The sequence below is a fragment of the Macaca thibetana genome, chromosome 6 (genome assembly GCF_024542745.1).
Source record: "Macaca thibetana thibetana isolate TM-01 chromosome 6, ASM2454274v1, whole genome shotgun sequence".
Lineage (NCBI taxonomy): Eukaryota > Metazoa > Chordata > Mammalia > Primates > Cercopithecidae > Macaca > Macaca thibetana.
In genome coordinates this window covers 167,079,583-167,106,559 of record NC_065583.1, presented here as the reverse complement: position 1 = coordinate 167,106,559, position 26,977 = coordinate 167,079,583, and the positions used below count along the sequence as shown (strand labels likewise).

General features: G+C 38.0%; 2 protein-coding genes and 1 long non-coding RNA gene across 3 annotated transcripts in view; 2 read left to right on the top strand and 1 right to left on the bottom strand.

Annotated features, from left to right (window-relative positions):
* Nucleotides 1-26,977, top strand: part of ROPN1L (rhophilin associated tail protein 1 like) — a 918,600-nt gene that overhangs the window by 76,961 nt on the left and 814,662 nt on the right. The window lies entirely within an intron of this gene.
* The window catches only part of CCT5 (chaperonin containing TCP1 subunit 5), a 739,483-nt gene that overhangs the window by 95,009 nt on the left and 617,497 nt on the right, over nucleotides 1-26,977 (top strand). The gene's annotated exons all lie outside the window — the stretch shown is intronic.
* The window catches only part of LOC126956839 (uncharacterized), a 74,333-nt gene continuing 56,204 nt past the window's right edge, over nucleotides 8,849-26,977 (bottom strand). Inside the window, exon 3 of the long non-coding RNA XR_007726494.1 lies at nucleotides 8,849-9,430. This is a non-coding gene — a long non-coding RNA (uncharacterized LOC126956839). The remainder of the gene's footprint in view (nucleotides 9,431-26,977) is intronic.

Below are 26,977 nucleotides of genomic sequence, written 5' to 3'. Positions count from 1 at the left end.
GAGGCGTTCATGAGCAGATGCTATCAGAATAGGTCCAAATGCAAGCATGCCAGGAGGATGAGCCTTGTTTTCCCTCGAGTAGAAAGAAGAAGCAGCTTTGAAATTTCACATTCTGCAGCTTAGAAAAACAAAAATATAAGGGCATGCAGCTATGAAATACAAGCATACTTCCATAATACTGTGCATTCAATTCTAGACCACCAAAATACAAGAATATTGCAATAAGGCCAGTCACACTAATTTGTTGGTTTTCCAAGACATATAAAAATTATGTTTATACTAAACTATGGTCTATTAAGTGTGCAATAGCACTATGTCTTAAAAAAAAGATATACATACTTTAATTGAAAATACTTTATTACCAAAAAACGCTAATGATCATTCGAGCCTTCAATGAGTCATAATCTTTTTGTTGGTGGAGGGTCTTGCCTCAATATTGATGGCTGCTGACTGATCAGGCTGGTGGTTAATGAAGGTTGGGTGACTGTGGCAATTTCCTAAAATAAGACAACAATCAATTTTGTGCATTGATGAACTCTTCCTTTCACAAAAGACCTCTTTGTAGCATGTGATGTTGTCTGACAGCATTTTACCCATGGTAGAACTTTCAAAATTGGAGTCAGTCCTCTCAAACCATGCCACTACTTTATTAACTAAGTTTTGAAGTGTTCTAAATCCTCTGTTGTCATTTCAACAATGTTCACAACTTCTTTACCAGGAGTAGTTTCCATCTCAAGAAATTATTTGCTCATCTGTAAGAAGCACTTCCTCATCTCTTAAAAACTTCATCATAAGATGACAGCAATTCAGTCTCATCTTCAGGCTCCACTTCTAATTCTGGTTCTCATTCTGTTTCCACCACATCTCCAGCTATTTACTTCACTGAGGTCTTGAACCCCTCCAAGTCATCCAGGAGGGCTGGAATCAAATTCTTTTACACTCCTGTTATTGTTGATTTTTTTTTTACCTCCTTCCATGAGTCACAAATGTTCTTAGTGGTATCTAAAATGGTGAATTCTTTCCAGAAAGTTTTCAATTTACTTTGTTCAGGTACATCAGAGAAATCACTATGGCAGCTGTAGCCTTATGGAAAGTATTTTATAAATAATAAGACTTGGATGTCAAAACTACTTCTTGATCCATGTGTTGCAGAATGGATGTTGTATTGGCGGGCATGAAAACAACATTTATTTCCTTGTACGTCTCCATCAAAGCTCTTAGTGAATTAGATGCATTGTCAATGAGCAGTACTATTTTTAAAAAGCTATTTTTTGCTGAGCAATAGGTTGCATTCACTTTTTATGGCTTAGCATTCCATGGTGTGTGTGTGTGTGTGTGTGTGTGTGTGTGTGTGTGTATATAAATTTTCTTTATCCACTCATTCATCGATGGACACTTAGGCTGGTTCCATATTTCTGTATTTTCAAATTGTGCTGCTATAAACATGCATGTGCAAGTGTCTTTTTCGTATAATGACTTCTTTTCCTCTGGGTAGATACCCAGGAGTGGGATTGCTGGATCAAATGATAGTCCTACTTTTAGTTCTTCAAGTAATCTCCATATTGTTTTTCACAGTGGTTGTACTAGTTTACATTCCCACCAGCAGTGTAAAAGTGTTCCCTTTACACCACATCCACACCAACATCTATTATTTTTTGATTTTTTTAATTGTGGCCATTCTTGCAAGAGCAAGGTGGTATCTCATCGTGGTTTTAATTTGTGTTTCCCTGATAATTAGTGATGCTGAGCTTTTTTTTCATATGTTGTTGGATATTTGTATATCTTCTTTTGAGACTTGTCTATTCATATCCTTTGCCTGCGTTTTGATGGGATTATTTTTTTTTTTCATGCTGATTTGTCGGAGTTCCTTGTGATTCTGGATATTAGTTCTTTGTCAGATGCATAATTTGTAAATATTTTCTCCTGTTCTGTGGGTCATCTGTTTACTCTGCTGATTATTTCTTTTACTGTGCAGAAACGTTTTAGTTTAATTAGGTCCCACCTATTTATTCTTGGTTTTGCTGCATTTGCTTTTGGGTTCTTGGTCATGAACTCTTTGCCTGAGCCAATGTAAAGAAGAGTTTTTCTGATGTTACCTTCTCGAACTTTTATGGTCTTAGGTGTTAGATTTAAGTCTTTAATATATCTTGAGGTTGTTTTTATAAGGTGAAAGAAGAGGATCCAGTTTCATTCTTCTACATGTGGCTTTCCAATTATCTCAGCAGTAATTGTTGAATATGGTGTCTTTTTCCCACTTTATGTTTTTGTTTGCTTTGTCAAAGATCAATTGCCTATAAGTATTTGACTTTATTTCTGGGTTGGCTATTTTGTTCCATTGGTCTATGTGCCTGTTTTTATAACAATACCATGCTGTTTTGGTAACTACAACTTTTTAATATAGTCTGAAGTCAGGTTTTGTGATGCTTCCAGGTTTTTTTTGTTGTTGTTGTTCTATGGTCTTGCTTTGGCTATGTGGTCTCTTTTTTGTTTCTATATGACTTTTAGGTTTTTTCTAGTTCTGTGAAGAATGATGGTGGCATTTTGATGGGAATTGCATTGAATTTGTAGATTGCTTTTGGCAGTATGGTCATTTTCATAATATTGATTCTACACATCCATGAGCATGGGATGTGTTTTCATTTGTTTGTGTCATAGACGATTTCTTTCAGCAGTGTTTTGTATTTTTCCTTGCAGAGATCTTTCACCCCCTTGGTTAGATATATTACTAAGTTTTTTTGTGTGTGTGTGTTTTTTTTTTTTTTTTTTTTTTTTTTTTTTGCAGCTGTTGTAAAAGGGATTGAGTTCTTGATTTGTTTCTCAGCTTGCCCATTGTTGGTGTATAGCAGTCTTACTGATTTGTGTACAATGACTTTGTTTTCTGAAACTTTACTGAATTCATTTATCTGATCTAGGAGCTTTTTTGATGTGTCTTTGGGGTTTTTTAGGTATACAATCATATTACTGGTGAACAACAACAGTTTGACTTCCTCTTTACTGACTTGGATGCCCTTTATTTCTTTCTCTTGTTTGATTGCTCTGGCTAGGACTTCCAGTACTATGTTGAATAAAAGTGGTAAAAGTGGACATCCTTGTCTTGTTTCAGTTCTCAGCGAGAATATTCTTAAGTTTTTCCCATTCAGTATAATGTTGGCTGTGGGTTTGTCATAGACGGATTTTACGATCTTGAGGTATGTCCCTTCTATGCCAATGTTGCTAAGGGTTTTAATCATAAAGGGATGCTAGATTTTGTCAAATGTTTTTCCTGTATCTATTGAGATGATCATATGATTTTTGTTTTTAATTCTGTTTATGTGATGTATCACATGTATTGACTTGTATATGTTAAAATATTCCTGCATCCCTAGTATAAAATCCACTTGATCATGGTGGATTATCTTTTTGATATGCTGTTGAATTTGGTTAGCTAGTATTCTGTTGGGGATTTTTGCATCTATGTTCATTGGGGATATTGGTCTGTAGTTTGCTTTTTTTGTTATGTCCTTTCCTGGTTTTGATATTAGGGTGATACTGGCTTCACAGAATGACATAAGGAGGATTCCCTCTTTCTCTATCTTTTGGAATAGTTTTAGTAAGATTGGTACCAATTCTTCTTTGAATATCTGATAGAATTCAGCTCTGAACCCCTTTGGTCCTGGACATTTTTGTTGGTGATTTTTTTTTTTTTTTAACTACTGTTTCAGTCTTGTCACTTGTTATTGGTCTGTTCAGAGTTTCTATTTCTTCCTGACTTAATCTGGGAGGATTGTATATTTTATCCACCTCCTCTAGATTTTCTAGTTTTTGTGTGTAAAGGTGTTCATAGTTGCCTTGAATAATTTTTTATGTTTCTATGGTATCGGCTGTAATATTTCCTGTTTCATTTCTAATTGAGACTATTTGGATCTTCTCTCATCTTTTCTTGGTTAATCTCACTAATGGTCTATCAATTTTGTTTATCTTTTCAAAGAACCAGCTGTTTCATTTATCTTTATTCTTTGTTGACTTTCTGTCTTGATGAGCTGTCTAGTGCTATTAGTGGAGTATTGGAGTCCCTCATCTATCTCATTTCTTAGGTCTAGTAGTAATTGTTTTATAAATTTGGGAGCTCCAGTGTTAGGTGCATATATATTTAGGATTATGATATTTTCCTTTTGGATTATCCATTTTATCATTATATAATGTCCCTCTGTCTCTTTTCTACTGTTGTTGCTTTAAAGTCTATTTTGTCTGATATAAGAATAGCTACTCCTGCTTGCTTTTGGTGTCCATTTGTATGGGATGTCTTTTTCCAACCCTTTACCTTAAGTGAGTTCTTATGTTTGGGTGAGTCTCTTAAAGACAGCAGATACTTAGTTGGTGGATTTTTAATCCATTTTGCCATTCTGTGTCTTTTAAGTGAAGCATTTAGGCCATTTACGTTCAATGATAGTATTGAGATGTGAGGTACTTTCTATTCATTGTGCTAGTTGTTGCCTTAATACCTTGGGTTTTTTTCCATTGTGTTATTATTTTATAGGCCCTGTGATATTTATGCTTTAAGGAGGTTCCATTTTGGTGTATTTCAAGGTTTTGTTTCGAGATTTAGAATTCCTTTAGCACTTTTTGTAGTGCTGGCTTAGTAGTGGCAAATTCTCTTAGCATTTGTTTGTCTGAAAAAGACTTTGTGTCCTTCATTTATGAAGCTTAGTTTTGCTAGGTACAAAATTCTTGGCTGGCAATTATTTTGTTTCAGGAGGATAAAAATGGAACCCCAATGCTTTCTGGCTTGTAAGGTTTTTGCTGAGAAGTCTGCTGTTAATCTGATAGGTTTTTCCTTTAAGGGTTATCTGATGCTTTTGTTTCATAGCTCTTAAGATTCTTTCCTTTGTCTTGACTTTAGATAACCTGATGACTACTTGACTAGGTGATGATTTTTTGTGATGAATTTCCCAGGTTTTCTTTGAGTTTCTTGTATTTGGATGTCTAGATATCTAGGAATGCCAGGGAAACTTTGCTCAATTATTTCCTCAAATACTTTTCCAAACTTTTAGATTTCTCTTCTTCCTCAAAAACACCAATTATTCATAGGTTTGGACATTTAACATAATCCCAAATTTCTTGGAGGCTTTGTTCATTTTTAAAAATTCTTTATTTGCCTTTTTCTGATTGAATTCAAAAGCCTTGTCTTCAAGCTCTGAATTTCTTTCTTCTACTTGTTCAGTTCTATTGTTGAAACTTTCCAGTGCATTTTGTATTTCTCTAAGTGTGTCTTTTGTTTCCAGAACTTGTTATTGTTTTAATGATATATATTTCTCTGGATAATTTTTCATCCATAGCCTACATTTTTAAAATTTCTTTTAAGTTGGTCTTCACCTTTCTCTGGTATCTTCTTAAGCAGTTGAATAATCAAACTTCTGAATCCTTTATCTGGCTCTTCAGAGATTTCTTCTTGGTTTGGATCCATTGCTGGGGAGCCAGTGTGTGTGATGTTTGGGGGTTTTATAGAAACCTGTTTGTCATATTACCAGAATTACTTTTCTGGTTCCTTATCATTTGGGTAGACTATTTCAGTGGAGAGGTCTAAAACTCAAGGCCTGCTGTTAAGATTCTCTTGTCCCATGGGGTGATCCCTCAATGTGGTGCTCTTTTTCTTCCCCTAGGGATGAGGCTTCCTGACAGCTGGACTGACTGCAGTGATTGTTGCTGTTCTTCTGGGTTTAGCCATCCAGCAGGCTACCAAGCTCTGGACTGGTATCAGGGGACGTCTGCAGAGTCCTGTGATGTGATCTGTCTTCAGGTCTCCCAGGACATGGATACCAGTACCTGCTCTGGTGGAGGTGTCAGGGAAGTGAAGTAGACTCTGTGAGAGTCCTTGATTGTAGATAGGTTTAGTTTGCTGGCTTTCTTGAATGCTGGTTATACTAGCAGTGAAGTTGTCATGTGGACAGACTCAGGGCCTCTGCTTAGCCCAGGATATTGCAGGCAGTGGAATTAGGTGTTGTCTTCTCCTTCCTGGGGTCAGTGTTATTCTGTCCTGAGTTGCTTTAATGGCCTGAGTTGGTTGCCCTCCAGCCAGGAGATAGCACTTTCAAGAGAGCACCAGTTGCAGTAGTAGTAGGGAGCTTTAAGCTTGCCCTAAGATGGCCAGGGTAATTATTTTGGTTTCTCAGGTGATAGGTGGGGCCATAAAGTTCCCAAGAATTTCTATGTCTTGAGTTTGGCTACCATGGAAGGTAGGGAAATACCATCAGGTGGAGGCAGGGTTAGTGGGTGTGGGCTCAGACTCTCCCTGAGTGGGGCTTGCCACAGCCACTGTGGGGGATGTGGGCGGGGGAGGGGGTTCTCAGGCCAATGGGGATATGTTCCAAAGAGAATCTTGGCTACCTCTGCTGTATCATACAGTTCACCAGGGAAGTGGGGGATAGCCAGTAGCAAGAGGCCTGACCCAGCTCCCACACAGTTGGTAAGGCCAGTCTCACTCCAGCAGTGCCCCCACTCAGACCTTGCCCAAGACCATGAGGTACCCCACTGGGAAAGCAAGCATGGCTTTCAGACCTAACCCCTCTCCAACTGCCCACTCCATTGGCAGCAGCTCCTGTGCTTGCTTGCTTATACCTACAGCAGCTCCCACTCACCCCCCAGACTCTGCTCAAGAAAATTTGTACCCAGTCAAAACTATTACCAATTTCTGATGGGAACTTCCTTCACCCCGCAACCCCTCCCCAGTTGCATTGGCTGCCTTCCCCAAGGGACCCCGTGAGATACAGTGATGCCTTCCCTGGGCTCCAGCTGGAGACTGGGAGTGCATGCAAGGCACTACCCGCTGCTACTTCTACTTTTATGTTTGGCACAACTTGCTAAATCCACTTTATCCCTAGGTAGGTTAAATCCTTCTTCTGTGATCTGGATTTTCAGATTCCCCAGTGAGTATGCGTGTTCAAAGGTAGGTTTTCCCCCTATCATGCTTTGCGAACTCACAGTTTGTTGCCTGTTTTGTGGAATTCGCAGCAGCAAACCACTTCTTTCAAAGGATCTGTGAATTATTTTGGTTTTCCTGGCATGTTCTTGCAGTGGTTCTTGGAGCAAAAGATCATGATGTTAGTCTCCATACGCTGTTCTGCCATCCATGTGGAAGCACGTTAGGCCTTTCCTTTATTTGCCATCTCCCCCCAATCTCCTATCCTAGCTAAATCTTCTGAATTGCTGCAGCTTCTACATAAGCAGTTGCTGCTTTACCTTGTACCTTTATGTTATAGAGAAGGCTTCTTTCCTTAAACCTCATGATCTATCCTCTGCTAACTTCAAACTTTTCTTCTGCAGCTTTTTCACCTCTCTCAGCCTTCATACCATTGATGAGAGTTAGAGCCTTGCTCTAGATTAGGCTTTGGCTTAAGGAAATGTTGTGGCTGGTTTGATTTTGTATCAGAGCCCTAATACTTTCTTCATGTCAGCAATAAGGCTATTTTATTTTCTTATCACTTGAATGTTCACTGGGGTAGCACTTCTAATTTTCTTCAAACAGTTTTCCTTTGCATTCACAACTTCAGCATTTGGCCAATCGTGGCTTTCAACGTGCCTTTCTCACTAAGATTAACCATTTCTAGCTTTTAATTTAAAATAAGAGACAGACAACTCTTCCTTTCACTTGAACACTCAAAGGCCATTTTAGGGTTATTAATTGGCCTCATTTTAATATTGTTACAAGTCAGGGAATAGGGAGGCTCAAGGAGAAGCAGTGCAATGGGACAGCCAGGTAGAGGATCAGTCAGAATACACACAACATTTATCAATCAAGTTTGCCATCTTGTTTGGACACAGCTGGTAGTGTCCCCCAAACAATTACAATAGGAACATCAAAGATCATTGATCACAGATCACCATAATGATACAAAAATAATAAAAAAAGTTTCAGATGGTGAACGAATTACCAAAATATGACAGAGACATGAAGAGAGCACACGCTGTTGGAAAAATGACCCCGATAAACTTGCTTGACACAGAATTGCCACAAACCTTCAATTCCTTAAAAAAAAAAAAAAATCTGTAAAGCACAATAAAGTGAAGAGCAATAAAATAAAATGAGGTACGCTTGTAGGAAAGCCAAGAACTCTCAGAAGAGCAGTTACTGCTAGTTCCTTGGTTTCTCAATCAAGCGTCTATCATTGCACCTGTCCTTTCTATTGCAAATCTTGGTTAACCCACCTGTGCCCTGCAAGACTCAGCTCTGTGAAGCAGATTTGTGCTTTCTTCTCATCCTCAGCACTCTTCATTCATTAATTCATTTAGAGTTTAACATATGGTGGGTTTGTTAAGTATAACCAGACTCAATTACACAAGGGAGGAAAAGAAAAATAAGTATTACCAGAAGAAAAAAGCAAATATTACCAAGCCACTTTGAAAGACAGTCATTGTTTTCTAGCTCTCTCTTCCTAGAGAACCCAGGCCATAATACCAGCATGGAGTTCATCCCTGTTTGCTGTCATATTGCCATGACATTTATATACTGATCCCGTGGTGTGCGCCTTCAGCAAGGTCCTGGCATTTCAGTATTGCAAGAAAAGTAACAAGAACACTAAAGTGGGGAAGTGAAAAAAAAAGGTCACATCCTGAGTCTAGGATAGCAATACAGTTTTTCAGCACTGACAGAAAACTAGCAGAAATAATGCATATTGCACCAAAGACTTAAAAGAAATAACGAGTCCAATTCTATTTGTTAGCATGTTATTTGGCTTTTGGATTCTAGTATCCTGAGGGGCCATTTGGTTCTCAGATATTCTATTATAACTTTTGTTAGAACTAACTTGGAGAGCAGAGACAGTTCTTCATAGAGAGCTTTATTTTGTGTAGAACAGGTCTTCTGAATGGGAATCCACGGAGTGAAAAATAAAAATTCGTAAGGCTTGTGCTACATTTTTTCATTACATAATTCCTGTCACTGTCTCTTCCATGAGCACACACAGAGGCTGCCAAAGATTCACCGTTCCTCACTCTCTTGAGACTCACTCTTCTTACCCTGAAGGATGGAAGAATGAGAGATATCTGTGTGCAGGTGTGCAGCATTCATGTGACTGCTAAACTAATGTCCCCTTTTGCTTCCTGAATGAGCCTCCTTTCAGTGCTGGGGTGGAGACCTCTAAGGACATGTTCTCCAGCCTTCCTCTGAGGATTCTACTGCATCAATCAAGCCACAGATATTGGTCATGCTCTTGCACTAAGCAAGAGTGAACTAAATATTTTAACAATCAACACAACAAATACAATTTTTAAAACAATGGTCCTGAGTATAAAATCCTTTTAGGTCTTTAAACAGTTTGCTTAGTAAGAAGGGCACATCAGAGAATTTCTGGCTCTCAGATGAAAAACGTACATGTCGGGCCTCACCTGTCAGTCAGTGGCTCGGAACGTTGACAGTTTTACATGGACAAATGGCTTGGAACAGATGGGACAAGACCTGATGTGGAGAAATTCACATGATTATTACCCCGTATTACCCTGATTAAATCCATTCACTTGCACTCATCTTAATGAGCAATCATTAAAGGAGACAGCACTAAATATTCTTGAGGTAACTGACAGGCGGAAAGAGTTGCTTATTTATATTCAAATCATTTAGCTCCTCAAAAGAAAGTGCAAATTTTTTTCACATGCAGTTAGATTGACGTTGGAAAGCTTTTCATCAGGTAGAAGGCTGTAATGTTCATCTTTCTGCTTTCCAGCAGCACTTGGACATTTGCTTTGGTATTAGAGGCATCCTGAAAGTGAGCGGTGGTTTTAATACCTTTCCCAAGTGGGCCCTCACCCTTCATTATCAAGGGAACAATTCCTGCTTTAAGAAACATGTGCATGTATTAACATTGTTGTATATTTAATAAGACCATTCAATAAGAAAGAAATAGACCTTGAGCAAACCAACCCAGACATCCTTTCTGAATCTTCCCTGTAGCACAGCTCGTCCCTTGTAAAGCCTATTTGGAATTTATTTCATTTAAAATTCACAACATCTTGGTTAAAAAGCACCAGATTCTTTCAGGCTAATCATTCTTCAAATCTATTCATTTGCTTCTCTCCACTTGAATTTGCAGTTGATCTTTTAGACTAAAATTTTTGTCTTTAATATTCAGATCACCTTCATATACTTGTCCCTTCCCTTGCTCAATTTATTCTAGTAATATATTTCTGTGCTTTTTCTTACTCCACTCAATATTCTGAGATGTATTTGCATTGCAGCAAATAGAATAATGGAGCAATGCAATACACTGAATTTAAGTCTTCCACATAAAGAACTCAAAGTGCTTTACAAACAAGAATCCCTTGTTAGTTACAATGAGGAAACAGAAGCCACAGATGCGGCAGTTGAATCATGGGAATAGTCTCTAGTCCTCACGATTTTGTCTTCAGCTCTAAACTGAGTTCCTCTGTGGAATTTCAAATCCTTCCTTGCTTCTTCCCTCTCTCCCTCCCTCCCTCTCTCTTCCCTTTCTTTCCTTTTTCCTTCTTCACTCCCTTCCTTTTTATCCTTCCTCTCTTCCTCCTTCCCTCCCATACCCCAGCACACACTTATTGTTTGTCTTATGAACTAGGCACTGTTCTAAACACACAGCATTTACAGCCATGCACTGCTTAATCACAGGGATAGGGGATACACTGTGAGAAAGTAAGCCATAGACAATTCCATTATTGTGCAAACATCATAGAGTACACTTACACAAACCTAGATGGTATAGCCTGCTACACACCTAGGCTGTATGGTATAGTCTATTATTGCTCCTGGGCTACAAATCTGTACAATACGTTACTGTCCTGAATGCTGTAGGCAGTTGTAATACAATGGTAATTATGTATTATTTGTGTAGCTAAACATAGAAAAAGTACAGTAAAAATGGGGTATAAAAGATGAAAAACGTCATATGTGTGTGGGGCAATTACCATGAATGGAGCTTGCAGGACTGGAAGTTGCTCGGGGTAAGTCAGTGAGTGAGAGGTGAGTGAATGTGAAGGCCTAGGACATTACCCTACTATAGACTTTATAAACATCATACACTTAGGCTACCCTAAATTCATAAAAAATAAAGTAATTGTGTTAGGACATTACAATGGCTTTGATGTCACTCGGTGTTCGAAATTTTTCAACTCTGTTATAATCTTCTGGAACAACCATTGTACATGCAGTCCTCTGTTGGCCTAAATGTTGTTATGTGGTGCATGACTATAGTAATGAACAAGACAAAGCTTCTGTCATCTTGGGAATCACGCTGTAGTGGGGAAGAGGAGAGTTGAACAAGTGAAGAAATAAATAATTCCAGGTAAAGTAGAGAGAGGTGCTATATTAGAAAATGTGGTCAGGAAAGCCTGACCTCCCCAGAGAGGAGGTGATAAAAGACCTGGATGGAAGATCTGGGAATGAACACTTCAGGCAGAGAGAGGAGGAAATGGTATCCTCACTCCCCATCCCATCAATAAAAGAGATCGCAGCATTCCAGGAATAAACAAAGCCCAGCAACCCTGGAATGTGTGGGGCAGAGCAGAGAGGAAGTTCGAGGAGAAGGCACGGAGACTGCATCTCACACTCAATTGAATGGGAACCCACTGAAGTGTTTGGGTGAGGGGGAAGCTTTGTTATAATTACATTTGTATCCTACAACATTTACTCTGACTGCTGTTATTTAAAGAAAGGCATTTACTCTGGAGAACATACGTGGAGGTTGGGAGAAGGCAAGTGTGGAAGCAGAAAGAACAATTTGAAGGCTGTTGCCGTAGACCAGGCAAGGCATGTTGTTAGCTTAAATTAGGTTGGTGGTCAAGATGGGAAGAAGTGGCTGGATTTGGAATAGATTTTGATGGCAACACCAACAGGAAATTCAGTTGGCTCTGAACGGGGAGTGAGGGAAAGAGAGGAATGAAGAATTACTCTTGGGTCATTGGCATTATCCCCTGGTGAGCAATGGAGCCATTTTTCAAGAAGGGGAAGGTTGAAGGAAGGATAAAATCAAGAGCTCTGTGTGGACATGCTCCTGAGATGGCTACTGCAGGTAGATGTTATTATGTAGTGGATGGTAAGTTTGGAGTTTGTGGGAACTATCAAGTTTGGAAATATGCATTTGGAATTTGCTAGCATATAGAGGATACTGAAAGCCATGAGGTTGGATAAGATTATATAGGGATAAGATTGTCAGCTGGAGTATCTGAGCACTGTAAATAAGAAATCACATTTTGTGCATTCGTGTCTCTTCGATTGTCCTGTCTGATGCCATCTCTTTGTGGAAGGAAGCCCTGACGAGAGCAGAGTAGGTGAGTCAGAGCTTGCATTCCTGAAAGCAATTGCGGAACTAGTACAAGTCATGGTTTCCTAATCTCTTTATGTATGGCTGATTTTATTTGCTGTTTCATTTAGAATTCTTCCTCCTTCTCTTATAAGGAAGATTGGTCTGTAGATTTTTATTGGTGCTATATTTAATAAATTTGATTATCTATGTTATGCTGGATTTATCAAAAGATTGTTAAGCTTTTCTTATTTCTATGCACCAGAACAAATTAAATAACATGGGAATTATCTGTTTATTTGTGGGATGGAAAGAATTCACAGTGAGAAATTCTGGTGCCAGAGGCATTTGGGAAGAAGCAGAATACTTACCATTCATTTAGTGCTAAAAATGCTAAACAATTGAAAGGCATAACATCAATTTGCCCTCTTGACAACTTTATGAAATCAGTATTCTTTCCACTTTAGAGATTATTAAGTTGAGGTGCACAGAGGTCTGGAAATTGCCCTCAGTCATGCAGCTAAAAAGCAGCATTTCAAGATGTGGACCACAATCTGATTTCAAATGCTCTACGTGCATTTAGCCATTAAGTATCACTGTCTCCTATGTTAATACCCACAGTGAGGGTGAAGATTCCTTCCAGTGGTTCAGGCATAAAATTTGGGCAGCTGCCATTTACTGCCCATCCGGCATTTGTCCGCTTGTCTTCACCCTGACTTTCTTTGCAGGAACCACTCTCCTCCACCCTTGTTTATAGGGCTCACTCCATCCCTGAATCCAGGAGCAGTCACAGAAACCCAGGTGTGGCAGTCAATACATCCACTCACCTGAGCAAAAGAGATGTATTCGGGGATAAATATGAGACCCAAATTCATCAAGTCAGAACTAATCCCAAAACTTCTCACTGGGCAGGCTCTCTGTAGATAGGATGGTTGCCTGGCACATCCATCTTGCCACCGTGAGAGAAGGACTTCAGCCTGCCCAAGAATGGATTCTATCTAGAGGACAAAAGTGCCCAGAAAAGAGAAAGCAAGACCATATTCTGCTCAGAATATGTCAGCCTCAGAAACAGCCCTCACTTACTGCTGGCCTTGACATTTAAATGAACCCGTAAATTCTCGGTTGTTACTTCAGTGGGTTCCCATTCAATTAAGGGTGAGATGCAGTCTCCGTGCCTTCCCCTCGAACTTCCTCTCTGCTCTGCCCCACACATTGCGGGGTTGCTGGGCTTTGTTTATTCCTGGAATGCTGTAAGTTCTTTTATTGATGGGATGGGGAGTGAGGATACTGTTTCCTACTCTCTCTGCCTGAAGAGATGGTATTTGGTTGAGATGGTTTTTTGTCCCATTGGCTGTGCTGCAATAGTTGTGGACTGTTATAGAAAGGTAACGATGTATTTTCTATTTCTCATATTTAGTCATTGGAACCAGATAAGTTATCTGCCTAATGCCAGTCATTTAGTGAGGTAACTAGGGCCCATACCTGTGACTTCTATATTAGAGTTTTGAGTATTCTATTTACTAGATCATACAGTTTTCTCAAACATATCTGTGGAAGAGTTAGTTAGAAAAAATAAAATACAAATTTCTTTTCTGGAGTCTTTCCCTATACATTTATTCATTTTCCAACACTTAGTTACTCTGACAGTTCAGATTTTACTGTGCTATAGAAGAGTTCTCAAAGCATAAGGTTACCATATGGGCATCAGAAGTTTTATTCATTCCAAACCAAACAGAATGTCTTTGGCATTGACTAGCTATGCTTTGTTCAACAGATGTATGGCCCAATATATTTTTAATATGCATTTGCATATATGTGGCTGCAACCATTGGATTGGACACATGGAAGATGATAATGTGTGCTCTTGAAACAAGCAGTGCCTTTTCTGCCCTGGTCCAAACTCAAATGGTTCTCTTTTGTCCTAGGAGTCAAATTTACTTTTCCTGACCTTCAAAGATACAATACTTGCTTACAAATTACCTCGCAATGATAGAGCTGGCTATCCCAGATTTTCACATATAGAAGCTGCCCTGGGTCTTGCTGCTGCCTCTCCCCTTCAAAGCAGCCATCTCCAGATACAGGTCTGTCAACTTCCAGAAGACCAAAATTGTTGTGTCTTGCTTTGTTTTTCCAGAATCTGGGACCAGGCTTTGTGGTTACTTAGTTCGTGTGGTTTGGGGAGACTGAAGCTATCTCTTGCACCCTGGAATAGACATAAATGTCTGGGTACAAATAGGGATGCTCTAGAAACAGCTGCTGAACTAACAATGAAAACAAATGAATACAATTTCTCATCTTTAGGATGTCATTGCTAGCCAAACTATTACTATGCAAACTATGTAATGTCTGTCATAGCACATAAAATATTATTCTATCTACCCGTATTTGGGGACATTTGTAGCAAATAAGTGGGGTGAAGGATAGGGATTGTGACCAAGATATGGCATGAATCTCACTGACTCAGAGGAAATGAAAAACCATGAACTTGGCTTTTAAATTCAATACAGTAAACTTAATACAGAACCGCATCAAATCAGATCTGTAAAGAATATTAATGATTATTTGTGTCAACTCCTTACCATATGTAAAAAGAGAAAATAGAATTCCAACAAAGATGCATAAGACCCTGCACCTTGACCCAAGGACTATTCAGATGTCTTTTATTCTAGAAAAAGGAATATTGTGGATTTATTTGCTTTAGTTTTAACCAGTACAGCCTCCACAGAAGCATAGTGCAACACAGTGGGTGGATGGGACAGTGGTAGCTGTTATCAACCCAAGGCAAGGCTAGTGACCATGCTTTTGAGGAGAGCTGTGCAACCTCACATACATACATCTGAATCTCACCACAGTTGACTGAAAAACCTAGATATAGGAGTTTGCAACTCTTCCTTAAAATGTGAGAAAAGTAAAAAACATTTAGCAATGATACTCAACGTCCTCCAGCCATTTGAATAGAGTAAAATTGGTCCAATATATTTCAAACCGCAATAGCAATATATTAGAAAGGGAAATATGAGGGAAACTTTTAGTTATAATTTTCTGTAGACATTTTTATTCTTGTGTACATCAGACTTTCTACAGATAGATGCCATCATATAGAAGATTCATTTTATAAAATATTCTTTCTCAATTATTCACAAATCTGAATGTTGTCTTGTTATAGTTAAGTACATAATATGAATTTATTATCTATTCTCCCTGCCTGGCATGAAACATAATTTAGATAATCATAGATTCTACTGAAGAGGAGGAAATTTGAATAATGTTAACAAGCAGTTCATAGTGGGGGCTTTTGCTAGGTTTAGTCAACTTTATTTTTCTAGTTTGACTTAACATAGTGACTCACAAAGTTTACTTCCTCCTAAGAATTCACATAACCATGAAAAAAGTACTTTTGGTCATAAAACAGGATGAGATCAAATGTATCTCAAAAGCAATTATTATCAGCTATATTCAAAATGCATCATTCTTTGAGCTAAAATGGAGAACGTAAGTGTGGCCATGGCTACACAGCAGTATGGATTGGGGAGAGGATACTTCAACATGCAAGAGAAAAATGTTATCTTAATTATAGGGACTTGTAATTAATGCATTTCAGGCCTTGATATTCAGGTTGCATTTTGGTAACTTTTAAGTAAATAAAAATTTTAAATGAATAAAGCTTTTAAGTAGTTTTTAAATAAATAATTTAAAACTACGATAAGAAATCTGTTTTTATGCCTTTTATTTTTTCCAATCAATCAAATCGACAATTTAACAGATCTGCATTGTTCCTGCATCATTTCAGGTGGCCTGAAATTTGACAAGAAGAGGACATATGAATGTTTTCTGTAAGGTTAGATGAAGATCCCAATGCACTGAGCCAAGGTATCTGAATTGTGGGGAATATGAGGTAGTTACCCCAAGCAGAAGCAGGGGCCACATCCCTCAGCTAGGTGTCCAGTGGCCCCACATTCATTCAGATTGGGAGATAGAAGCAAGGAATGATACTTTCTTTGCAATACATGGTACTGTCAAAATGAAAAACTCAATAATCCTTTACAAGATCTCCATATTTTTTTTTTTTGGTGGAGGGGGCAGGGGCTAGGGACTTATAGACTCTGTACTAACAATCTTTGCCCTTAACTAGAAATATCATGGCTGACCAGTGATCTTTTGGATACATTTGTACCTCAAGCCAAATACAGCCACAGCAAGGCCACAGGCTCGTGAAGAGGAAGAAAGCAGGGTCGGTGCCCAGGCATCCTTCAAAAACCTCTGTCTCCAATTTTTCCCATCTGGAAAGCCCCTGTTCCTTTTGCTCATTGTAAAGTCTGACTTAACACTCTTTTATCTGGCAGTGCTTACAATGAGTTTGACCTGAGGTCCACGATTGCTAGTTGTTGAAAGAGAATTAGAAACACTTGCTTAATTCCGAGGGTCAACATCAAAAACAAACCTGACTGAAGTAGCAGAGGAACTATTTCACAACTAACAACCACCTTAACCTTACTTCCTTTATCAAATGTCCTCAGGATTATGACACACCCAGATCTTTGGCATTGTATTTTTTGTCCACTGAACAAAACTGGGAAGCTACCAAAGCCATGCATGGAATTCATGGTACCACTAGCAGTGTGTGAGATCAGCAGAATGTTTCTGAAAGCTAATAGATGTATTCAAAGAACTGATCACAATTGCATTTGAAATAAGTTATCTGCCATGATTTCTTTTGGCCATAATGTGGCAAATGTTATACAGACAAGAAAATATTTAGTAAAAGTTGGAAGTAGTTACAAAATATTTGTGCAGAAGTTTGCTGACTTTAATTGTATGACCTCATCGTAGTTGCTCAGGGAGACTCCAGCTACATCTTATCTTTTCAAAATACTCCTGAGCAATGGCTTTCCTACAGCCTCTCTGGAATGTAGCATTATCAGCTTCTATTTCCCCAATTTCCTATAATTCAATAAAAAGTCAGCAATAACATGTCCAAGGGCAAGCTCTATCTCAAACATGGATTTTAATGAAACACAAATATGCCCATGCATGTTTCAGCAAATTGTTCTGTACCATGCAAAAATACATTAAAAGTGGAGCCACATTTACATTTGTTTTGCATTTGTTATTTAAGAGGTCAAAATATGCAAAGTGCATCCACTTTTGTCGATAGCTTCAAGGAAAAGAAAGTTTTGTTAAAGTTAGATTCATGACAAACAGATAAGTTAGTATCTGTCATTTGGGGGAAAAGGTTTGGAGAGGCTACATTTTAAAAATAATAGGTATTTATTACTTCTCCAAAACTGAGAATACTTAACAAATGTGCCTGTCTATTTTAAACCAGGTATACTGGTCTGCAGGTAAATTTCCAATTAAAAAGCAAACTTAATTATAAACAGTTTACAGCACAAAGGGAGATTGTTATATAGTCTGGAATTGGCCCTGGAAATTTTAATATAAAAAATGAAATTAGTAATAGAAGAATAAAAGACATTTAGTGATTTCCAAAAAAACTTTGAGACAATTCTTGCTCAAGGTTTTCAGATAAAGAATGCAATAGAAAAGTTGGTATTCTAAGATGATAGAAAACAATATATTATAGCATTGCTTAAGAGATATAATCTTATATACTTGCTGGATTTCTTTGTGGTTGCCTTTGCCAAAGGAAACTTTTTTCAAAATTAAAGTTTTTTTTTTCTAAACCAGCCTCTGCCTTTGCCCCTGAATGCTGGAATAATGGGGTGTGCAGGAGGGGTGGGCAAAATAAAAATTGTGTGTGTGTGGTACATTTTCTCTACACTCCTGCCTATGTAGGATGGACAGACCCATTTCTGCAGTGTTACCTGGATTGTCTATGTAGCTACAGATCTATTACATTGGGTATTACACAACTCTATGTCTCTAATATTATGTCACTCTTTGTTGGACACAGCACACCAAGGCCAGGGTGGAACTTGTGGTGTGCACATATGCCATCTGTGAAGCCTGAAGTCTAATGTGCTTAGGACGTTCCTTCTTCCAGAGTCACATGGATTCATGACCTCTCCTAATTCATCTCTATTCAAATGCCACTTCATCAAAAAAGACTTGGTCCGATTATTACACCCCATGTCACCAGCACTCTCCTCATCCCTTTCCCCTGCTTTGTTCTCCTTATTTGGTTAGTACTTACTACTATCCAATATATTTTCTGTCCCTCTTCCTAGAATATAAAGTTCCATCAGAACACAAACTATTTTTGTTTGCTGCTATATACCCAGTAACTAGACAGTGCTTGGCACATGGTGGGTGCTCACCAATTTTTGTGGAATGAATGTATAATAAAATGTTTAAAATAAAAATACACCTGCTGATCAATGACATTGCAGAAAGGTCCACTAGAGAATGTAGCCTGAAGATTGGCTGGGAAATAATTAATGTAATGGCTGTTGTTTTGAACACTCAGAAAGTATCAAGATTACTTCTACCTGCTTCTGACAGACTCAGAGTATAAAAAGTATCAAAAGATTTTGCTGTGGTGTGGAGAAATTCCAAATGGAAAAATTGAACATATTCTCTCATCGGCTCCTTTCAGACAGATGGTCTCAAGGTGATCAATTTGGTGGCCCTGGGGAGGGATCGTTTCACATACACATCACTGGATTCATCCTCATTGTGTTATTAAATTGAATTAACATAAATCTGTGCAGTGACTTATGTTTTAAATGATGGGGTAATTATTTAAATACTTTCTACTGTGAAGGGAGTTAGGGGCTTGGGTTGCAGAGACATAGCCAAACCAGAAATAGGCAACGAAAGACTTTGCAGAAGAAAAATGTGACATAGTCCAATGCTATGAGCGTTACTTAAGAACACCCAATATGCTAAATACTGATCTGACAAAGAAGATAAATTGGGAAATGATGATTCACATTCCTGAAGATTTTTTTCACGTTAATATAAGCATATATTGCAGCTGGAAACCATCATTCTTAGCAAACTATCACAAGAACAGAAAACCAAACACCGTATGTTCTCACTCATAGGTGGGAACTGAACAATGAGATCACTTGGACTCAGGAAGGGGAACATCACACACCGGGGCCTATCGTGGGGAGGGGGGAGGGGGGAGGGATTGCATTAGGAGTTATACCTGATGTAAATGACGAGTTGATGGGTGCAGCACACCAACATGGCACAAGTATACATATGTAACAAACCTGCACGTTATGCACATGTACCCTACAACTTAAAGTATAATAATAATAAATAATTTTAAAAATATATATATAAGCATATATAATGGAGAAATCTGTAACAGATTTTAAAGATTTCATTTTCTAAAAGATTACAACTCATATTTTTAGAAACATATGTATGATATCAACAGAGGTAAATCCATCTCATTTGAGTGAGTGCAGCTCCAGCTTTGTGCAGATCTTGAGCATCCTGGGTGAGGGTTTGAGAATGAAGAACATTCCAGAAACCAGAAGCAACTTACAACTCACCAAAGCTGACTGCCACCCAGTAGCCTTCTAAGCCCTCCATTCATTCCCATTCCACTTGAGTGCCAAGCTTCGGAGATGGGAAAGTCGCCTACAGCCCACCAACGAGCCGTGAGCGGCTGGGCGTCCATCTCCCCATCTGTACCAGTGGCTCACATCACTGTTCCATTCATCCCATCTATGAACTTGATCTGATTTTTGTCATGACTGTCATTATAAAAGTCACTCTGCATGAATGTCAGAAGGAAACTTAGGGGTCTGTTGCTGAGGTAATATATTTTCAGATCAAAATGTGGGTGAATTGACATAATTATATGTATATTCACATGACTACATATTATCATGTTAGGAGCTGGGACTGATCATGAAGACGTAGTATCTGTCTGCATCCCACGAGAAATATCTTTCTTACACAGTTCCCACTGCTAGGAAGATCGCTGAACTTTCCAGAAAGACGTTCACCAAATACGCTCTTCTAGTGGGACCCAACTGCATAACGTCTGTGGCAGAGACCTACAGTTCTCATGACTATCTGAGCATCTTCTTCCTGGACACACAGCTGAACATTTCCCAGGATCCCTTGGATTATGTGTGTCTCTGTGACAAAGTCCAGCCAATGGAACATGCCTAGAATCAATGTGGGCCATTCCGGGGCTGGGCCCGTAAACGCTACCCAGTTACTATCCTCACCCTCTTCCTCTTCACTGGTTGAGTAGAGAGGATTCCAAGGAGCTATAGGGAGGTGGAGCCACAAGATGGAAGGATGTGGCTTCCTGAATAATGGGATGGAGATTTACCATGCCTGCCTGTCCCCACCAAACACACAATGGACAGAAATAAGAGAGAAAAGTAAGGTTTTATTGTATTAATCCATCCAAATTCAGGGCTTGTTTTACGATTAACATACCCTAACAAATAAAATGAAGTTGAATGGTTTTTCAGAATCTGTTGCATTTCATTTTCTAAAAGATTACAACTCAAATTTTTATAAACATATGTATGGGGTATCAACAGAGGTAAATCCATATCTCATTGGAGTGAGTGCAAATGAGATATGCATTTTTCTTCTGTTGCATTTACTTTTCTAAAAAATATTATTTTAATTGTGGTAAAATACACATAGCATGAAAATTGCCATTTTAATCACATTAAGTGAACAATTCAGTGGCATTAAGTACATTCACATTTTAGTGTGCATTACCATCAGCCATCTCCAGAATGTTTTTCACTTTGCAAACTGAAGCTCTATACCCATCAAACAATAATTCACCATTTCCAACTCCCCACTCCAACCGCTAGCATCCACCTTTCTGCTTCCTGTCTCTATGATTTTGACTACTCTATATACCTTTTCCAAATGGAATTATATAGTATTTTGCCTTCTGCGACTAGCTTATTTCACTTGGCATGGTGTCCTTCAGAATCATCCATGTTGTAACATATATCAGAATTTCCTTCCTTTTTATCACCCACGTTGTAGCGTATGTCAGAATTTCCTTCCTTTTTATCACCCACGTTGTAGCATATGTCAGAATTTTCTTCCTTTTTATCACTCACGTTGTAGCATACATCATAATTTCCTTCCTTTTTAAGGCTCAATGATATTCCATTTTATGTATAGACCACATTTTGCTTATCCATTCATTTGTTGATGGATGCTTGGTTTACTTACACCTTTGGTTGTGAATAAAGCTGCTATAAACATGGGTGTACAAATATCTGCTTGTGACCCTATTGTCAAGCTTTTTGAGTGCAAAGCCAGAAGTCAAGTTGCTGGATTATGTTGTAATTCCATTTTTAATCTTTTGAGGAATCATCACTATACTGTTTTTCACAGCACCAACACCATTTTACATTCCCATCCATAGTGCACAGCCATTCCAATGTCTCCATATACTCACTCACTCTTATTTTCTGTTTGGATTTCCTAGGATCTTCACTTCCAGAAAACACAAACAAAAGAAGTGCATGATAGTGTATCATTTACTGTCTTAGATTTTAATGAATATATCTGAAAATTTGCTTCAAACTAAGAACGATTCCCAAATATTCAACATCTACTGTTCTTTCCTTGATAGGAGCCACAACCACTTTCTCCTAAGACCAAGCTTTTTGGTTACAAGTGATTTCGATGTCTGCAGGTAAGGTTACAGCTGGCTTTGTGGTTAGTAAATAATCTCTTGGTAACAGACTTGCTTCATCTGTAGGTGACTTCGTGAAGTCAGGCTGAGGGCTGAGTCAGACAGCTCAGCTGAGCTGCTCTGGTGGCATGCCTTGAGAGTGTCATAGCCATATCTGGAGCAGATTAACAAGAAATGTAAATTCCCTTCCAAAAAGAGATTCCAAGAAGTAGAGAATTTTTAAAATTACTTTCTATAGGAATTTCCATGATGCCTGAAGCTCTAATTAAAAAGACTTCTGAACTCCAGCTAGCTAGGTATAGAATTTTTGAAAAACTCTTCCTGCATTCGCTATGTAAGAATAATACCTAGTGTTTTTTTTAAATAATAATAATAATATTTTGTGCTGTTATTTTCTTGGGCAAAAATTTTTAGAAGGCTGAAACCATCCTGTAATTTTGTTCTCTATCCTTCCATCATTCCTTTACTTATAAAAAATAGTATTTTTATTAAAATAATCCTGAACTCCATACAAGATGAAACACATGAGAATAGTCAGCAATCTTTTGGAACAAAAAAAAGAATGAAGAGTGACTTTCACTATCGATACCTGACTGTATTATGAAGCAACAATGACGAAAACTGAGTGATAAGGAGCCCATGGGAATAAGGGCATAGTCCAGAAAGAAAAAGTTTATAAAATCATTTTGGTATTTAAAGCAATGGAGCAATTATGAACTATTTGATGAAGACAGTATTATAGGAACAAGTGGCTAAGCCACTAGAGAAAGATAAAGTTAGGTTTCCATTGTCTCAAAATTTACATAGAAATTCATTAAAGTATGAAACAAGTCTTAGTAAAGACACAGAACAATAAAAACTTCCATTCCTTACTGGTGAGATTGAAAATAATACAGCTATTCCAGAAAACAGCATGCCAACTTATTATGAAGTTAAACATACATCGTGTCTGTGATCCAGCAATTCTACTCCTGTTATTTGTCCAAGAAATATGAAAGCATGTTCCCACAAAAAGACTGGTATGAAAATGCTCACGGTAGGTTTATTTATAATAGCCCAAAATATGTAACAACATGGGTGAAACAAAAAACACTGCATTGGGATGAAGGCCAGACACAACAAAGAATTCACTATGTGACTACATTCATAGGAAGTTTTAGAATAGGCAAAGTTAATCTATGAAGTCAGAAGAAGGAATGGCCTGAGGCCTGCCGGGTTTATGGGAAGAATGAACTAGAAAAGGGCATGAGGGCCCTTTCTCAGAGAAGAGAAATGTTCTACATTTTGATTGTAGTCATGGTTACATGAGGCATGTATTTCCCAAAATTTGTCAGTACAAACCTTATCATAAGTCTCATATGTATCTCAATAAAAATTAATTGGGAAGGGTTTAACATTTAAAAGAAAAGACTGACAAATATAACTACTTCAAAATTTAAATTTCTGTAGGCTCAAAAAGACTATAAATAAAAGATGAGTAATAACGAGAAGAAAATCATTGACTAGGAGACTGAGTTTAGTTTAATTAAATTTAATTAAACTAAATTCAAATCTCAAAACTGAAAAAACACGAAAAACTGCTGAACATCTCAAAGGAAAAACGAACAAAGGTTACAAATAGGCAATTTGTGAAAGAACTATATAAGCCTCAAACAAAATTTAAACAAAATTTTAAATGTATGATAGGCTAATATATCTCTAATGTAAAACTGTTTATAGAAATAGGTAGAAAATACTGTACATTTGGATTTTTAAAAAGCAGGCAAAATATAGGAATAAACAATTCACAAGAAAAAACACATGCTCAATAAGTGTCTTAAAGTGTCTAGCCTCTCTAGAAATCAAGGAAATACAAATTAAAACAACTATATACCATGTCTGACCTTGCTTCTGCTTTTTCCTGCCTCTGTGGTTTTCCTTTTATTATTATTATTATTATTACTATTTGTTTGTTTTTTCTTTTCAGAACCACTGATTCTCAACTCAATGCCTGGGAAACTTTTATTAATGTTTAAGTTATCAACTTGGACGCCACTTCTCTGGTAGCTTCCCCTGACTCTCAGTGCTAATAGGAGCTCTGCTTTGCAATGCTATGCCACTGAGTATGTCCCCTAGCAGGGCACTCATCACACTGCACTTACTATCCAGTTTTCCTACAATCCCCACAAAATCAGTTCTGTAAGGGCAATGCTACAGTCCAAGTGCCTACCAAGCACAGTACCTGGCACATATAGGTGCTTAATAAATATTTCTTGAATGTTTTATTGAGTGATGTGGCATTTTCAAATTGGGAAAAGCTAAAGAAAATTATCCAGTATTAGCAAGATTTAAGTTGCGGCACTTTTACTCACTACTGCTAGAAGCATAAACAGTTAGAATGTTTTCTGAAGATGTAGTAGATGGAGTTCTCCAGAGAAACTGAACCAATTGCATATGCAGAGAGAAATAATTTACCATAAAGGATGGACACACATGATTATGTCCAACATCTGCAGCTGGCCAGCTGGAGACCCAGGGCAGCCAACAGGTTAAGTCCTACTCTGAGTCTGAGTCTAACTCAGAAAGCAGGAGAAGATCAATGTCCTTCCTCAAAGACAGGCAGGGAAAAAGAATTCTTTCTTGCTCAGCCTTTGATACTATTAAGGGCTTCAACAAATTGCATGGAGCCCAACCATGTTGGAGAGGGCAATTGGATTGACTCAAACCTGTGATTCTGATGTTAATCTCATCCAGAAACTCCCTCTCAGACACATCCATTAAAATGTTTAACCAAATATCCAGACACCCTGTGGCCCAGTCAAGTGGACATATAAAATCAACCATTGCAGAAGGTAATTTGCCAACATTTAATAGAAGTCATGAAAATGCTTAACTTTTTTGATCTGGCAGTTCAGTCTGGAACAATGTTTTCTAAGAAAATTATCAGAAAAGTGTCTCTGAATACCTGTTAATGGCATCTCGCTGTTCATTGATTGTAAGATAAAAGAACCTAAAGAGTAACTGAATAAATTATAAATTACAATAAAATATAATTCAATAATTAACGATGATGTGTCATATAGACTTGCAATCATTGATATAAAAACATATTCACAATATGTTAAATGTAAAAGTCTATCAATAAAGACAATTGTAATATGATCTAATTTTAATTTTAAATATACAATATATACAGTACAAAATATACAATAAAACTTCCAGGAACATACATTTAAAATTTAGTGTGTCTTCTTTGGATCTAAAATTATACATGAGTTTTTTTCCTTTTCATTTTACTAACCTGATATTTCCTAGTTTCAATTTCAATTTAATTAATTCAATTAATTATGTAATTTTGAACAACCAAAAAACTAACCATATGCTTTGAAAGTTTGACTTAGATCGGCTACATCTCAAAAGCCTGTTCCAGTCGGCGATTAAAATTAAAGCAATTAGCTTAGATCCTTTTCCCTTAAGCGTTTCATTTGGGGTCTACTAAAAATACCCAGCTCTGATTGCTTTGGTCATCAGCCTAAACTATTCCTCCTGATAGAGCCTCAGCGGGACAAGAGACAAGATGATGTTTAGGTAGAGGATTGAAAGTGATCTGAAAAACTGACAGGTGTGGTGTGGTATGTCCATACAATGAAATATTCAGCCTCAAAAAGGAGAAAACTACTGACCCACGCTACAACATGGAGGACATTAAGTGGAGTGAAATAACTCGGACTCATGAAGACAGACGCTGTATGATTTCAGGAACATGGAGTTCCTAGAGTAGTTACATTCTTAGAGACAGAAAGTAGAATGGTGGTCAGCAGGGGCTGGTGCGGAGTGGGGAATGGGGAGTTACTTAATGAGCGCAGGGTTTCAGTTTTGCAAAATAAAAGAGTTCTGGAGATCTGTCTCACAACAATGTGAATGCACTTAGTGTTACTGAACTGTACACTGGAAAAAGATTAAAATGGTAAATTTTATGTTTATTTTACTGTAACTTAAAAAACAAAGCTGACATATCTGACTGGGGGAAAAAAACAGAGTCACATAGACTTGACTGGTTGAAGGATTTAGAACTGATGAGGGCTGTCACAGTGGCTCAGTCTTCCTGCCAAATCCAGGGCTCCTCCCCTTCATCCCACCACCTTTCCGATGCTGAGCTCTAGGCACATCAGAGCAATTAAGACAGATACTTCTATATTCTCAATCGATCACCCCTGGAATGAAAGCAATAATAATAGCTAACACATACAGGGTGCTATTAGCCGGGTAGTATTCAGAAAACACTTTGCATGCATTGACCAGACAATTCTCACAACTCTGTGAGGCAAGGATTATTATTAAATCTCATTTTACAGATGAGAAGCCTGTGTCTCAGAGAGGTTAAGTAATTTTCCCAAGGGCACGCAGCCTACAGTGGGATATCTACAATGCAAACCCAGGCGTTATAGCCCTAGAATCCATTTATGTAACCTTTGTAACCATGATTCTTATACTTTAAAGAATCACCTGATAGATTTGTCAAAGCCGTTTCCTAGACTCCACCCCAAGAGAGCCTGATTCAGTAGTTGCTGTTAAGGCCTGTGAATGTGCCTCTTTGACAAGCTCACCGGTGCTGCCAGTGCTGCTTGGCTGAGAGCTGCACACAGAGTAGAACAGGGATTGCAGCACTTTGTAAGTGTTGCAATAAAGCACCCCAGTTATGTTCTGGAATTAAATCTAGTAAATAATCAATAATGGATGAGTTACCTGTGGATCAAATTAATTTACCCCAAATGACTTGCTATTGATATGCACGTAATTGGTAGCAGTGTGAGTTGATAATCCAATTTAAAAGCTGTTACTTATTCAACTGTATTGTGGCAAGTATGAGGCAATGTGTTCTCATGACAAGCCTGCTAGGAATCTAGAGAAATGGAAAACCAAGGAATATCATTTAGTGTAAAACCACCATAACAGCACAACACGGTCTTCTAATCACTACAGCATCATTTTCAGACATTACAGAAGATACAGTATGACTATAGCATTCCACAGAATCCTCACACTCCCCTTGCTCTCAGTCTATACCCTGCCTTTCCAGAAGAGGTTGCCTTGGATACAAGTATTGTCATGCCTGTAAATTTTATCCCCTGTGGCAAATTAGCAAATTGGC